Raw genomic sequence first — 16,168 nt, 5'->3', positions numbered from 1 at the left:
ATCAGCTTAGGTGCCCATCAACAGATGAGTGGATAAATAAATGTGGTATATGTACGCAATGAAGAATTATTCAGCCATAAAGAAGAACAAAATTTTGTCATTTGCAGGAAAGTGGATGGAACTGGAGATTATCATTCTGAAATGAGCCAGACTCAGAAAAAAAAATATCACATGTTTTCTTTTATATGCAGAATCTAAATTTTTTAAAGGCACAAAATCAGAAGGGAGTCAATTTGGGGGGTAACCAATGGGAAGGAGTCAAGAGAGGATGATGGGGTGTGACTATTATCAACATGCTTAATATACAAATATGAAAGCACCATAATAAAATCCGCCATTCTGTAAAATTATTAATAATAAGAGGATTTCAAGTAAGACTTTAAAACTCCCATAATTAAAATAGAACAAACTTTGGACTATAGAATTTGAGTCCAATACCTTGATTCTTTATTTATTAGGATGATCAGTTTTCAAATTCATCTAAGAGAAATGACTTCTCCCCTTACTCATTTGTGTATCCATGCATTTAGCAAATATTCATCGAACACTCATGTGTCCCATACACTGTGCTAGGTACTGAGTAGAAATTTAGGAATAAAATAGTCATACCTGTGATTAAAACATGTATTTGTATTAATTATGATAAATAACATAAAGAAAAACTGGATTTTATTATATTATTCTATAAACAATATAAGAAGAGGAATTTGATTATAAAAACAGGGTCAATATATTTTAATCTGTGGAGAAAGTAAAAAAACATGCTCTCTAAGGAAATACTCAGGTGTATTTTTTATTTATTGGCACTGGGGTTTGAACCTAGGGCCTCCCACTTGCTAGGCAACTGCTCAACTGCTCAACTGCTTGAGCCACTCCACAGCAGGAGCGTATTTTAAACATTTGCCATTCTCTAAAACTTGATGATGAGCTCTTCTATTCATTTGGTATTATGCTTATTCATTCAACTAATAACAGTTGCGGGTCTTTCTTCATAAGTATAAAATAAGAATAGCAGCTAACTTTTATGGAGTACTTATTATGTGGATGGCACTGTTGTAACCACTGAATGTATATAAACTATTTCATCTTTGTAACATCTCTATGAATAGTTAATACTACCATGCCCACTTTATAGATGAAGAAATTGAGGAATAATAAATTAAGTAAATAGCCTAATTTAGGTCAGGAGTAAGAGATAATGAAAGATTTCACTCTGTAGTCTGTGCATTTCACATCCCTAACCATCAAGTAAGTCCTTACTTCAATGACAGACATATCTACTGAAACAAAGAGATGTAAGTCTTGAAATAGAGGTGTTTCATATTTTATGAGCATGCAGTTGCTTCTGTACATTCTCTCATCTGAGGCTCACATTTCCCACATGGATCAATGATGTTCAGAAACATTGCATGACATCTCAAGTCCTCACAGTATTTGACTTGGCCAACCTATGACTCAGATAGAGATCAGTCTTGTCAAGTTCATTGCTCTTTATAGAGTACAACTGCACTTCCTTTATAAATGACATTTCTGTGAGTAATTCTAAAAACAAAACTAAAATAGAATTGAATTTTTAAAGTTATGGTTCATTTTAGGGGAACAGCTAACAGAATCTGCTCATCATACTAAGTACCAGAAACAACAGATTACCTGGACCTTTGAGCTAATTTAAGCTATATTGAGGTATTAAAACATGTTGTACAAGGCACTCCTGGAATAAATTTGTGGATGTTTTCAATGTCTGTTTTTCTCAGATGCTGATATAATATTTTATCTAGTGCTGGTCCAAGTATAATGTCTAAAGTAGATCATTGTTTAATCACAATGAAAACTGAAATAAATAGTGTGAGTGATTTCTGACAATCTAACCACTGATAACCACACCCCTTGGCAGTCCTCCTAAGTCTCACAAGAAGACAATGGAGTAGATTGTGCTAAGAGAAAATTTAAAAATAAACATTAAGCTTTTGCCAAGATGTGGTAAAAGATAGACTCTTGATGAAAACTATTGAATAAAAGTACCTAAAATTACGTAAGACCCTTCTTTTTTTTCCATTTTTTCACATATTTATCATTTTCTTGTTTTGTGATTATTGTATAAAAGCACTGTTCCTTTATACAATAGGATAAAAGAAGGTGGGAAAGTTCTTTCAATTAAGTCCAGTCTAATATTTTTAAAAGCATGAACTGGAACACATGTACATATAAATTTGAATCCCATCTGCTAGTTGTTACTGTGATCTGTGAGATCAAAAATAAGCTACTTAAACTTTTTGATAACATCACATAAAAGGTAATTATGATTAAATGAAATGGAGTGATCATTTTTCCACTCAGTCATTCAGATCTTCTTTGTGTCAGGCAGTGTTGAAGACACCTAAATACAGAAGTCAGCCAAACAAAATCCCTGTCCATATAGTACCCATTCTAGCTGGTGTGCAAATAAGAAAGTTCCAGTCATAATACATGATACGTAAGAAACACACAAGAATGACTTTCTTTTTTATTTCCCTCCATCAGAAATTCCCTGGCTCTGTGTCAATAAGAATTGTGTGGATTATGGCTACAATGCTTAAGAACTGACGTTAGCTGACCTCAGAATGTTGGGTAAAGAGTCTACTGAACATAAGAGTGTGGTTGAAACTCTGTTAAAGATGAGCCCCACTCCTCCAAAGAACTGCTTATTCCTTTATATTTGCAGAACATCCGGGGGAAAAACAAAAGAAGAGCAACAACAAATGACTCAGAGAATGACTAAATCAATCTTGAGGTGTGATTAGCCTGGTCCTCTACAAGAGCTAAGGGACCACACTTGAAGAAAATAAAAATCAGTCAATAATTGTCATCAATTTAGTGCATTTACTCCTTTACATGAATCAAGACATTTCCAGGAATCTGTTGCCATGTTTCTGATGCAAAATGTATTCACCTACATACTACCAAGGGAAAGAATAGTAAAGGATGAGTGGGTTTCTGTGAATGTTATAAAGAAAGAAGAGCCAGAATTCAGCAGCTACTTGAAGGTCTAAAGAAAAGTAGACATAAAGATCATGTAACACCCAAGAAACACCAAGAATCTTGGGCTTTGGTATATAGTAACTTTGTTTTTACTATTCTAGTAATCTCAGTATTGCATGTGTAGTTGTAGGTGTATTGCTGAAAAAGACTAAGGAAATTTACAAGTTTAATTGCAAATAAAAGATATGAAATAGACAGAAAATTTCTATCATTGATCTAGAACCTATCACCAGGCCATGAGAAACAGAAACTGGTGTGTGGTTCACTCACATTAACCAAATTGAAGCCTGGTGAAAGTGTTAATCTTAAAAACTGGTGTTAATTGTTGTAATTAACTTGACACATGTACTTTGGACTATTATTAAACATTTAAAACATCTCAAAACTAGAATTGATTTTATTTTGTTGATTAGAGTGTTTTATATCCAGATGCAAACCCAAAGAGTAAATCAAGTAAAAGGAAGAAGTGGGATCAAGGAAATGGGATAGAAAAAGGAAGAGGCATAGTGACAGGGACATACCCCACAATGGCAATTTGTTGGCAAACTTAGAGAACAACCAGTCTGAACAGAGAGTTCCAGGAAAAATTCATTAATAAAACTCCTGCTCTGTCAATTTATTTGAGATGATTACATGGATAGCAGGGAGCTCAGAGGTCATTTGGCAAGGGGTGTAAGAGAAAGTTAACAGTTGGAAACAAGGCACAATTACCAAATCCACAGAAAATAAAAGTTGCACCAGAAGGAAATGTGGCCATAGGACATAACATGGCTCATTTGTAAAGTGTCTACATTGCAGTCATTCCTTGGCCTAGGACTTACGCCATTGGCACTCTAGAATTTCAGACCTTCAGACTCAGTCAAGAGTTTGGCTCTTCTAGGCCTCCAGCTTTCAAATGGCAGATCATGGGACTTCTCAGTCTCCATAATTGAAAGTCAATTTTTTATAATAAAATCTCATTGTATATATCATACTACTTCCAATTTTAAAAATATTAGATCAGAACTTGTAAAGAGATTGAACAACTCTATTTTATCCTTCCCTTTAGCCTTATACTGACCCAGGATTAGAGTAACTCTAAGCTAAAACAGATTCTCAATATTATAAGCCCTGAGAATCCACTAGTCATACCTATATGAGCCAAACATGCATAGACCTACATGAAAACTTACGCAATACAAGAACTTCTTTAAAAGGGTGTATGTGAATCTCCTATAAACTAGATATAATTTATGACCCTCCTAAAGATGAGATTAGGGACTTTGGGCAAAGCTTCCAAACGTGTCATCTACCACCTTTGTATTCCATCATCTGCTTCTAAAAATCTTTGATATTCAACGGCACTTTCAACGTGGTTGACAAAAATTCTTTGTCGTACAACATGTAAAAAGAAATATGAATACAATGTAACTTTCAAAAAATCACTAAAAACTTCTTTATGTCTTCAGTTTGTCCTAATAACCAATAATGGTACCAATCCCCATGAATTTTTATGACAAGACAAACTGTACTCTAATTTGCATTCAAAAAGCAGTAATAGTACCCCTAACCCATTCTATTCCTGATATATAGATATCATTACTCAGATGTCCCTCTTTATTTTCACCTCATTCCATATAGTTCTTAAAAAATTAAAAAAAATTATTTCATAAAGTACAAAAACAAAACTTAAACTTAAAAAAATTAGCAGGCTTAAAAGTAACCTTGTGCATTTAGAAGTCAGTGCAGCAAATATGTTCCCTGGAATTCATTTTGTTTTTTCACTTTTTAAATAGCTGTGATATTTTCTATTTTAAGTGACACTTGTTTTCATTGACAACTTGTAATTACAAGATCTAAAAGGATTCAAAGGTCATTTCTCAAATTTCAGATTTATCAAGGTAAAATATATTGTAAAGTGTTTATATGTAAGGTAACACTTTTAATTAAAATGTATCCATCAGTCCTTATCCTCAACTAATACAATGGTGATGAAAATGATCCCTAGTCCAATGGTATTTATTAGAAGGAAAAAAAGTTTGTTTATCATTAAAAAATTTCCTAGGTACATTTCTTAAGATTCATAAAAATAGAAATATTCATTCGTTATTCCATTCATACCTCTTTGTGAACAATATTTATTGTCTACACAGTTCTTGGTACTGAGTGTTTTGATATTATTCCAAGATCTCCAGACCTGCCCTTTCTCCTGTATTTTTAGACCTGGTTGTTCAACTATAACTTCTATTTTCTCCTCCTTCCTTTTCCCCTCCCTTTTCATTTCCCTTTCCCTCCCTCTGCCTAAATGATCCAACATAGGTTAGTAGAGTTCTTATAACTCAAGAACACTATTTTGAGTTCTGTTATTTTTACTTACATCACTCCATAAATATTTAGCTATTCAGTTTGTCCACTGAGCATGGACTTATAGTTACCATTTTAGTGGACACAGGAAATTTTACTTTGTAGACAGAGCCCAATTATTTAAATGTTCTATTTAGTGTTGGATCGTTATTGTATTGTTTGTTTGATTGTTGTTTCTTTTTGTTCCTTTGGAAGAGCAAGAACTTAGAGCTCCTTTAGGTACTACATTGAAGGGAGGACATAATTTAAAACATTTTCTCTTCAGGGATCCTATACAAGGAATCATCCTCCTCCTGAGAACTATCGGCAGTGTCCACTGCTGCCTCTACGATTACTACATGACCTTGTGCAACTTCTGCTTAGTGTCCCTGACTTCATTGCTTTTGTTCTGACTTTTAGATGTGCTACCACCCTTGTAGCTATCCATCAAAGTTAGATTCCTGTGTAATGGGTGGAGGAGGTTGGTGTTGATAGGGTGCATGTAGAATAGGAAGTGGGTAGAACAGGAATAAGCAAGAAAACAGAAAGTAATAATCCCTTGCATATTTCTTTTCTCTGGGAAGGGAAAAGTATAGAGTGATAGTTGACATGAAAGCCACTTGTAAAAAATACTAGTTGAGATAAGGAATCCAAGGAGAGACTTATAGACAGATATTTTATTTATTCCAAATCAAATTTGGATCACAAATTTTTCTCAAAAAATAGATAAATTATAATGTGGCCAATGTGTATTTTTAGTATTTGAAGTATTAGTTCATTTCTCTGAAAGTCTATTTGGCTGTTATGATTCAGATGAATCAGAGAGATAGTTAAAATTAATGTTTAAGCTATATTGCTGTTTGATTCAGCCACCACATAAAGATATGTCCTCATCGCTTGTATTTTAACCCTCTTAATTTAAGGCACTATATATTTTCCAGTGAATTTTCAAACACTATTTTCTAAAGGAAATATACCTTTAGAAATTAATCAATTATAAATATTTGTTTCAATAGATTCTCACTACTCTAGTTGCTGTTATATGAACTATAGGTACTTTTTTAAAACACAGAGTGACTTAAGTTGAGCTATTTTAATCATACAATTTTAGAAAATCAGCAAGATTTTAAAATAAGGTTCAGAATTCATATTCTTGTAATGAAGATTTACTCATACAGCTTATAAAGATATGCCTTTATGAATTAATTTGGTCTCAGTGGTAAAAGTCTTCATCCTTAGGGTAAAGTATCCTTAGGATGTTGGAAAATACTGAAGCTGCCTTCCTGTCAAAAGCTCAAACTTATCCTGTTTGAGATATAGCGTGGGATTCCTGGTTCCAACACTGGTAACCAGATATTCATTAAGCAGCGACTCCCTTCTCACATCCTACAAATTCTTTTCATTTTTGTTTTTAGAGAGACAGAGCATGTGTACTTTCTTGGACAAGGGGAATATGGAAAACAATATAATACAGTAAAACATGGATTTGAGTTTAGGTTCCAAAGCCTACCACCTATACCATCTTTTAAATTAAACTCTCTGAACTTTATTCAATCTATGAGATGAAATATGAATGCTTGTTTTATAGAGTTGTGATGGAACTAAATGAAGTAACCTATCAAATAGGTAATCCATAAATATTAGTTCTCTTCCTGTGTCATCTAAGGAAATAACTTTTGCTCAATCTAGAAAGAAAAGACAGAAATTACCTGAAATATGGATGGTTAGCATTATATGAAGTGGCTCAATTAGTAAGCCATCCTAGGCTTCATGTGCCAAATAGTCTTGGTTACAACTCACCTCTGCAGTGGTTGTGTGAAAGTAGGCATAGATGACATGTAAACAAATTGGTGTGGGTGTTTTCTAATAAATGATCATTTATGGAGGCTGAAATTTCAATTTTATGTAACTATTTTTTTGGCTTTCAAGATACATTTCCATATGTAACAAATGTAGTTCTTGGAATTTATGAAAACACACAGCATGATGGATTTGTCTCATTAGCCATATTGTTCGTTGTAGAGAAGCAACAACAAATGAATGAAAAGATTGTTCAGCATCAAAAAAGACTCAGTTGAAGCACTGATGACAGGAATTCATAGCAAGTGGGATAAATCAGCATTGCTTCCCATCTCTCCTCTATTTTCCCGATTGGCTTCGATCCATCGTATCTCTTCCTCCCCAGATCTCACAGTTCTCATGTTCTGTGCCGTCATATTAAGGGAATATTGGTTTGCATTTTAACAAAACACCATCCTCCAGGGTGTGAGCAGAAAGCCCCCAGATGACCAGATGAGTCCAAAATGAGCTACTTGCTTCCTACCTGGATATTTTCATCCTGTTCACTAATCATATTTGAGATTCTTTTATGTATAGTTTTAACAAAGGAATGGGAAACCATTTGAACAGTCCTATCTTTTTTATTTTTGTCTTACAGTTACTTCACTTACAAACTTTTTAGCTCCCTCCAAATAAGGCAAGGACATTGAAACTAGAAACCAGATAATGTAATTGTTTTGAATATTTTTCTACCAAGAAATTGTATAGAACAATATAGAGGGGGAATAAGATTGAGAATATATATAATTAAGACATAAAATTTAGAAATACTTTTGGCTATGTGTAAACAAATGGTTGTTTTTGCAAAGTTTCCCAGTAAAGTAATTTGTGGGATTAGAAGATACTGAAATTCTATGTGACCTCAGAAACACATATGTTTTACATTGTTATTTCCAAACTGTAGGAATGCAAGGAGCATCCAAATTTATCTATTTTATGGCCAATAGAACATATTATGATTCAGCTGGCTGTGACAGAGAACTGTAGAATAGAGGGTGTTGTTTTATTCCATTTTTTACTTTTAATTTAATTTCCGTGTGAAACTTGTAGATAGCCAGAGGAATCAGATGCAATGACAAGGACGTGGCAGAAATAGGGCTTAAATTATTGACCTTTCAAGGGGCAGGGGAAATGTACACACCAGAGAATACAAAGATGGCCCACTGAGGTGCTGGGGGAAAATGAAAAATTCTACTTATATTTATTTTTAATGAAAACAACTAGTAAGTAACCTAAGGCATGGTAATATTTAATATACACTGAGACTGGTGTTGTCAGCTGCTATTTGACAGGTAAGCTGATGAAAGGGTCATATAAAAAAGAAATCCTATTAAAGAGTAAATAGAGTATAAATTATTGCAACCACTATGGAGATCAGAATGGAGGTTCATCAAAAAATGAAAATTAAACCAGGTGCCAATAGCTCACACATGTAATCCTAGCTACTTGAGAGGCTGAGATCGGGAGGATGATGATTCAAGGTTAACCCAGGTAAAAGGTTCCCAAGATCCCATCTCAACCAATAGCTAGGCATGGTGGCACATGAGAAGCCGGGATCAGGAGGATGGTGGTTCTAGACCAACCTGGTAAAAAAAAGTTCATGAGACCCCATGAACAGAAAAAAAGCTGGGTGTGGTGGTGTATACCTTTCTTTACATCTACAGCTGGAAGCCTAAAATAACAGAATCATGGTCCAGGTTGGCCTGGGCAAAAAGCGAGACCCTATGTCCAAAATAACCAGAGTAAAAAGGGTCAGAAACATGCCTCAAGTGGTAGAGGGCCTGCTCAGTAAGTACAAAGCTTTGAGTTCAAACCTCCTTACTGCCAAAAGAACATTTTTTAAAAAAATAAACCTACCTTATAACTGGCTATACCACTCTTGGGCATATATCAGAAGGAGTGCAAGTCCACATATAATAAAGATACCTATGCACCCATGTTTACAGCAGCACTATTCACAATAGCCAAGCTATGGAATCAGCCTAAGTACCCATCAACTGATGAATGAATAAAAAAAAAATGTGGTATTAATAAACAATGGGGTATTATTCAGCCATAAAGAAGAATGAGATTATGTTGTTTGCAGGAAAATAGATGGAAATGGAGATCATCATGTTGAGTAAGATAAGTCAAGCTCAAGAGGTCAAATACTATATCTTACATTTTCACCCATAATCTACACCTAAAATTATATATATATATTTATATTTACATATATATTTGCAGATAAATATGTAAAGATTGGATAATGAAACCAGTAAGTACTATTTTAAAAGGGGATAGGTTAGAGGGACATTCAGAAAGTATAATAAGAGGGGATGAGTTTGATCAAAGTACACTGTATGCATCTATAGAAATATCACAATATTATTATTCCCTAATAAAAAGAGCAGATAGGAATTCTGCAACAGGGATCTCATTCACTCAATGCTTTTCAATATGCTGCAGTTTAAGTAAACTTAGGAGTTGTATTTACACATCAAATTATCTGTAATTATTTTGTTCTTTTTCTAGTTACTTGAAGTATAAGTAACTTGTTCATTTAAGGTCTTTCTTCTTTTTTGATTTAGGCATTAATTGGTATAGTCTTCCTTCTCAGGACTACTTTTCCTCTGTCACATTAAGTTTTTGTACATTATGCTTTTGTTACATTGTCTCAAGATGTTTTTTACTTTTCCTTCTTTGACCCTCTAGTTGTTCAGGAGTATGCTGCTTAATTTCCACACATTTGTGAGTTTTCTGAGATTCTTCCTTCTTAAATTTCTTAGAACTTGTTTCATGGATTAACATGATCCATCATGGAAAATGCTCCATGTGCACCTGAGAAGAATGTGTTCTGCTGTTTCGGGATGCAACGTTCTATGTATGTCTCTTAGGTCCATTTGGGCTAAAGCACAGTTCAAGTCCAATGTTTCCTTATTGCTTTTTCAGTCTATATGATCTGTTTAGTGTTGAAAGTGAGATATTACAGTCTATCTTAAGACAAGGTTTCACTGTATAGCCCAGGCTGGCCTCAAATTCACAATCTTCCTGAGTTCTGAGCTCAGCCCTAGGATCATTATAACTTCTTGATGAATTGACCCTTATCATTATATAGTCATTTTGTCTCTTTTATAGTTTTTGACTGAAATTCTATCATGTCTGATATATATCTGTTGGTTAGTTATCCATTGCCATAATAAAATACTTGAACTAATCAGCTTTAAAAGATGATTGTCTTGGCTCACAGTTTTGAAGGTTTCAATTTATGATTGGTTGGCTCCATTGTTTTTGTGTCTGTGGCAAAGCAGTAACTCATGGCAGCAGCTTCTCACAGAAGAAGCCCATTTCCTTCACCACCAAGAATCAAAGAAAAATAGGAAAAGGTCAGATTCCCACAATTCTTGTTAGTGGCACACCCCATTGACCTAAAACCTCCCACCAGGTCCTACTTCCTAAATGTTCCACCAGCTTGCAATAGCACCATGAGCTGGGGACCATGCCTCTAAATGTCCTCAGCATTGAGGTGGATTTCTTGTGGGCAGCATATAGTTGGATCTTTTTTATTTCCAGCCATTTGATATATTTTGATTGAAGAATTTAACACATTTACACAAAAGGTCATTACTGATAGGTAAGGATTTACTATTGCCATTTGGTTATTTTCTGGTTAATTTGTAAATTAACCAGACTTTCTCCAATTTGTTTTGGGTGGCACATTTGTTGTCTTGTATACTTGTCCTCCTTAACAAATTATTGGGGCTGGCTGAGTGGCTCAAGTAGTTAGAGTGCCTGCTTAGCAAGCATGAAGTCCTGAGTTCAAACCCTTGCACCACCAAAAATTAATTATTGTAGCTATGGTTGGTTTTTAAAATAATTTTGTCTTTTAGTTTTCATATTAGAGATATAAGTGATTTCACACCAACATGGTATTAAAAATTATGAGTTTTATTATGTACTTAGTTTTGCCAGTGAGTTTTGTATTTGCATGTTGCTAATTAGCAACCTTTTCCTCTAGCATGAGACTCCTTTCAGCATTGCTTGTACAGAATGTCAAGATGATAATTTTCCTCAGCTTTTTCTTGAGAAAGTTTTTGTTTTTTCTCTATTTTTGAAGGATAAGACTGTAACTATCATTGTTGTAGTTGGCAGGTCTTCTTTCAGATTTTTTAATATATAATCCTACTCTCTTCTTGCCTTCAGGGCTTCTATTGAAAAATCTACTGATATTCTTATGGAGAATCTTTGTATGTAACAAGTCATTTTTCCTGCTGCATTCAATATTTTCTCTCTCTCTCTCTCTCTCTCTCTCTCTCTCTTTTTCTCTCTCTCACTCTCAGTGCTGTGCTTTTAACTCAGGGTTGTACACTTTCTAGGCAGGAGCTCTATCACTTGACCCAGCCCATTATTTCATATTAAGATTTCTATGATCACACAGTCTTTTTTTGATTAGTTTTAAATCAGTGATGAACAAGAAAGTCAATGTGTTTCCTCTTCAACAAGGATGAATTTAGTTTGGAATTTGTTAGTAGGATTCATTGGCTGCTCTTCTATAAAAATAAAAGTAAGTGAAAATAAGCCAGAAATAAGATTTCTCTCTAAATGATTTATTACTTTTTCACTTCAACCAACTGGATGCAAGCCTTCTTTCCTAGGAAAAGTGACTTTACAGATTGTGAATGACTACCATGCCTCAAGTTTCATTTGTTCTTTTGAAGATTTTTTTTTCCTCTGGTTATTTTGGAGATAGGGTGTCACTTTTTGCTTGGGCCCTTCTGGACCATGATTCTACTACTTTATGCTTCCCTCTGTAGCTGGGATGACAAGTACATCCCACCACAAACAGCTTTTTTTTTGTTGAGATGTGGTCTTTCAAATTTTTTTGCCCAACTGGCCTGGAAACATGATCCTCACAATCTCAGCCTCCCACATAACTTGGGATTATAGATGCACCACAGCACCCAGCTATTGGTTCAAACAGCATCTCGCACAAACTTTTTGGCCAGGCTGGCCTTGAACCATGATCCTGCTGATCTTAGCCTACCAAGTAGCTCAGATTACAGGTGTGATCCACTGGTACCTAGCCAATTTTTTCTCTTTGTCTTTAACTTTTGACAGTTTCTCCTTAAAGTTGTCCTATTTGGTGTCCATTGAGTTTCCTGGCTTTGGACTTCTCAATCCTTTCCCAGAGTTGAAAAGTTTTTCTGTTATGTTTTCAAATATGTTTCCTGTTCTTTTCTCCCTCTTCTGCATCTGGTAATAAAAAAATGTACAGTATTCCACTGTATAATTTCCTTTAAGTCCCATAGGCTGCTTCACTTTTTGTCATTCTTTTGCTGTTATTGTTTACTCTTCAGACTGGAGGGTTTACAATGATTCTTTCTCCTGAATGATCTAGTCTGGTGTTAAAGCCCTTGATTCAATTTTATAGTTCATTATTAGATTCTTCAGCTTGATGATTGATACCATTTAATATTTTCAATTCCTGTTTAAACTCTCACTTTGTTCTTATAAACATTATTCTCCTTGCTTCAGTGATCATTGTTAAGGGGCATATTTTCAAATGCCCCTGTTAGGCAAGTAACATGTCTACATTTCATTATGGTCAGCCTCTGGAGATTTATTGTGTTCTTTTATTTGGAATATATTTATTAGTTTTCCTTAACACATTAGATAAGAGAACCACCTCTCCCAATCTGGTTTAAGACTAGTCATGTGTAAGAAATGTTTTTCTCCAATCAGCCCGGACAGAGATTCTAGGTGCCTCTAAACTCCACTTGTCCAATCTACTGTTTTTGGTTGTTAGTGTTCCTAACAAATCAGAGAATGTCAAATAATGCTTGTGACTTGAGAGAGGTGTGATAGAAGCTAATTTCTTGGGATGCAGCTGGAAAGGTTGGAGTGTTAAATGCATGTTCCAGTCTTTCTTTCCTTGAAGAGAAGCTGGGAGCCAGTGTTTATCTCCCACTCATTCTTCCCTAAACCAAGGAGAAGATCTGAGGCAGATACATGTACTCTTGATCAGGCTGCTGTCTCAAACTTGGGGAGATAACTGCTAAAAATTTAAAAGTTTAAACATCATCCTTCTGCTCTCTAAGGTGCAGAAGACTCAAGAATATCAAGCTCTGCCAACTCCAAAGCTAGGTGATTTAGTTCCTAGTTATTCAAGTGATGGGTGTAAAAGTAAGGGTGGTTCATGCTTGCGGAAACTACTTCTAGGAAGAGTGTACAGATCTAGGTTTATTGCTGGATCAAGCCAGGAAAGAAGGCACAAGAGTGCTTACTCTCCTGCTGGACCAAGCAAAAGTCTTATACCCTCCTAGAAGGAAGCAGGAATAGTCAGCACTGAAACAAGCCAGGAAGGAAGGTACAGAGAGGTCTCACCTTTCTTTTCAGGCATAGATGGGTCCTCTAGCCTCCTTACAGGATTTTATTTATAGACTAAGTTAGAGAAATGGGTGTGGGAATAACTGTCCCTTCATTTCTTTCTGGCAGAGGCTGCCAACCTTTTTCCACAGAGACAGCAGAGCTGGTATTATCTCTGAAGCAAGCCCAGGAAAAAGATTTAGGGAGTGCCTACTCTCCTGTTCATGCAAATAGAAATTCCACATCTTTCTTATGGAGGTAGCCTTCTCATCTGTAGTTATCACTGAAGCAAATGAGGGAAGAAGTAGAAAAGTAGTGCCCCCTTCCCTTTTCAGGCACAAAGACATCCAGCTGCCTGCAGTGACAAAGTGCAAAAACTTACCTCATTAGCAAGCCAGGGAAGAAGGTGTGGGGCATGCTGCACTCCTGTTCTTGTTGGCAGAAGCCTCTGACCTCTCCACAGAGAGATTGTGAGGCTGGAATTATCACTGCAGCAAGACGAAGTTTCCCATCTTCCTTGCAGGAGAAGCTTCTGGTCAGGAGTTATCACTAAAATGAGCCAGGGAAGATGATGCAGGGAGTACCCCCTTTTCCTTTAAGGCACACAGAGGTCCCCTGGCCTTCTGCTAACAAGAGATTGCAGAAATTTATCTCAAGAGCAAGCCAGGGAAGAAGGTGTAGAGCGTTTCATCCTCCTGTTCTTGCTGGCAGAGGCCTCTAACCTCTTACCAGGAAAAGAATTAAAGAGCAGGAATTGTCACTGGTTTAAGTCAGGGATGAAGGCATGGAGAATTCTATCCAGCTTATTTAGCCTGGAGGAGGTTATTCCTTATTTCCTACACAGGTTCTCAGATACTGGCTTGTTAGAGGTTAGAGACACAGGGATCTGCTGGAGAAATGTTCAGGGGAAGATAGAAGCTGGACTGATTCTAAGACCAATAGCTTCTGGAGTGCTTTCACAGTTTGAAAACTCATTAGTTCATTGTGATTGGCAGCTGTGCCCTCTAGCAGGACACTAAATGTGAGATACAAGCCCCTTACTCCCAGGTAAGAAGCTGTATGTTGGAGTTTCCTTCCTAAGTATAAAATGCTATGTTCAGGATATACCCAAAGGAATGCACCTCAGGTTATTCCAAAGGCACCTGCACACCCATGTTTATTGAAGCCCTATTCACAATAGCCAAGTTATGGAAACAACCAAGATGTCCCACTACCAACAAATGGATTAAGAAAATGTGGTATTTATACACAAAGGAATTTTACTCAGCCATGAAGAAGAATGAAATTTTGTCATTTGCAAGTAAATGGATGGAACTGCAGAACATCATCTTAAGCGAAGTTAGCCAGGCTCAAAAGGCCAAAAATTGTATGAGTTCTCCCTCATATGCGGATTATAGTCCTAAAGCAAATGCAGTAATATTATTAGACATGGGTCACATGCTAAGGGGAGAATGCATACAGGAGGAATAGGGAAAGGGAAGGAAACCTAAAACTTGAAAGTGTTTGATGTGCCCACTGTAGAGGAGTAAATTAAGCAATCTTAAATTGACAGAGGCCACTATAGGAAGGGGACCAGGAAGTAGTGAAGAGGTCTGGTAGAGATGAAACAATTCGGGTTGTAATACACATGTGCATGGAAGTAATGCTAGGAATCTCTGTATAGCTTCATCTCAAGCTAGCAAAAATGCTATGTCTTTCTCATTATCTCTTATGTTTTCTCATCAACAAAATTGGACAAGAGGGCAGAACAGGGTCTGCCTGGAAGTGTGTGTGGGGGGGCCCAAACAATGTATACACATATGAATAAATGAATAAACAACAAAGAAGTTTAAAAAATAAAGTGCTATGTTCAAGGTGCCGGTGTGCAGTGCATCTCTGCATTTCATGCTCATTTTAACTGGTGTATTTTCTCAGTCTTCAGTTGTATAGTAATCATTCAGCTGGATTCTGGCTTTTTTTGGAGGGAAAGTGTCTGTGTATAGGGATTTACTGTGTGTCTGTGGGAGGGTAGCCAGAAGACTCCAATTCTACATGTTGCTGATACTACTACCTTTAGTTTTTAAAATGCCACTATCTTGTATCATTTATACACTAAATTCATATAGAATTGTGTGTATATAATTTACAAATAAGTTTCCTAAAACACATATGAAAGGATATATGATCAAAAAGGTTTTACTACTAAGAATGAGTATATAATCAAAAGTGTTCAAAGAAGAAATTTTTAAATAAACAGATTAATTAAAAAGTGAAATAGCATAAAAGACAGAATTTAGAGCCAGACTTGGTGATGCATGACTGTAATTTAGGAGATGAGGAAGGAAGATGATGAGTTTGAGGCCAACCTATGCTCTATAGCAAGACCCCTGTCTCAAAAATAAACAAACAAACAAAAAACCCCACAGAGTTAATCCTATTCCATGTGCATATTTTCAATAGTGAAGGTGAGTTTAATTTGTTTACCTTAAAGTTGATATGCTTATTAGATGACCACAAAGCAGCCAGACCTGTATATGATCCTGGAAACTTGCAAACTATTTGGCTGTTAGTAAACATCAAAATAACCTCCTACTAACAAATATTTAGAAAATACCTTTTCTCAACAAAAGCAAAAGCAATTGCAGTAGCTTCAAAAGTAAATTAT

This window comes from Castor canadensis, chromosome 8, assembly GCF_047511655.1.
Source record: "Castor canadensis chromosome 8, mCasCan1.hap1v2, whole genome shotgun sequence".
In the NCBI taxonomy this organism is placed as follows: Eukaryota; Metazoa; Chordata; class Mammalia; order Rodentia; family Castoridae; genus Castor; species Castor canadensis.
This window is presented reverse-complemented; position numbering follows the sequence as displayed.